Raw genomic sequence first — 1,695 nt, 5'->3', positions numbered from 1 at the left:
CTGCTAAGTCACCTCTGCATCTTTGATATCTGATCACTGATGATATCTGATCAAGTTCATCATCCCCCACTTTGATATCTGATCATCTTGCCTTTAGCAAGAATCTTATTAAGTTTGTTTAGCAAGAATCTTCCTAACCTTGATATCTCCTCTTAGTAATTTTCCACCTACTGACCCCCTACTCTGCTCCCTGGCAATAAATTCACACTTATTCTTGTTGTATTAGAAATTGAGGTCAGTTTAATACTGAAGTCTCTTTCCCCTGTTGTGATAATATGAAGTAAACTATCTTTACCACCTTTAACTAGTATTCAGCTCTGTTTTTCTTTAACTCTAGATAGAAGCTCTCCTTATTATACAGCATCCTTACATTTCTTGCAACACCATTAATTTTCCTGATGATAGTAAAACTAGCACTGAGCATACACTAAGCTGATGGCCAAGAAAGGTTTTCCGACTCTAACTGAATTGAAGAATATGAAAAATACACTGTGAGGAGTGGTAGAAATAGTTGAAAAGAAAGTAAGATACATTTCATTCTTATTTTCTTCCTCTTCTCCTCCTTCTCATTAAATAATTTTTTATATGCCTGTCATTGTTGCTAAACATTTTACTTGTATTATTTTACTTAATCCTCACTGCAAACCTCTGAGATTTGAACTAAGTGATCTGTTTTAAAAATGAGACCGCTGAATCATAGTAAGTGAAGGGGGCCAAGACTTTAGTCACTTGAATCTAGAGCACATTCATAGCCACTGTGCTTAGAAAAGTTGCCACATGGAGAAATGGAGACCACACAGAAGCTGGAAATAGAACACCATGCTAATGAATTACCAAAAAGTTTAGTATAGGTTGTGGGTATAGGAAAGAGGGGAAGGGGTAAAGGCAGACTTTAGAGAGAGCCAGCACCACCTCATCTGAATGCTGCCTCTGCTATCCCTGTGATATTGGGGAAGTTATTTATCTTCTCCTGGCCTCAGTTTCCTCATCTAGTCTGTGTTGTATTAGCTATTTTTCATATTATTACCATATTTCCTAGATCCCAAAAGGGCAGGTCTTTTCAGTTTGATGTCTCTAAAAATCCATATGTGTCATATAATCGATATAAAATAATATTTTCAGCTGAAAGGCAGGAGAGTAAGATGCAACCCAGTTTTTTTGTCCTGAGTAGAGGAAACTAGTCTGCCAAAGGTGTTTGTTCATTAACCCATTTGAATTCTTTGCATTGGTAGCATCATGTGCAACTTAATTTTCACTGAAATATAGATCTCTAATTGTCACTTAAATGTCTTCAAAAAGGATTACACTATGAGGGCTATGAGGCAGCTTGAGTATGCAGAAGACTCTGTCACATCCAGGTAACACAATTAGAGACAAAAGACAATTCCAGTGTTTCAGAATAAATCATAAGACTTTTAAAGGTAATGAAGCATAGCATGACTGATTCATGCATCATGACTATCACTGGGGCACCAACATCTGCCTGACGAATGCTTCTACTAGGTTTTCAGGGAAAGCTATTAAACTTCCCACAATGTGTAATTCAGTTTTTAAAAAATGGAACTAACAAGAAGCAAATGCAAACAAAACACCTTGAAACAACAATGTCTATCTCTAAGGAAATTGTGAGCATAGGTTATGAAAGGCAACATGTTAAGATCAAACTATACAATTTCTAATAGCTTAGAAAATCTC

The sequence above is a fragment of the Pteropus alecto genome, unplaced genomic scaffold, assembly GCF_000325575.1.
Source record: "Pteropus alecto unplaced genomic scaffold, ASM32557v1 scaffold20, whole genome shotgun sequence".
Lineage (NCBI taxonomy): Eukaryota > Metazoa > Chordata > Mammalia > Chiroptera > Pteropodidae > Pteropus > Pteropus alecto.
The sequence above is the reverse complement of the archived record's forward strand: the minus strand, read 5'-3'. Positions refer to the sequence as shown.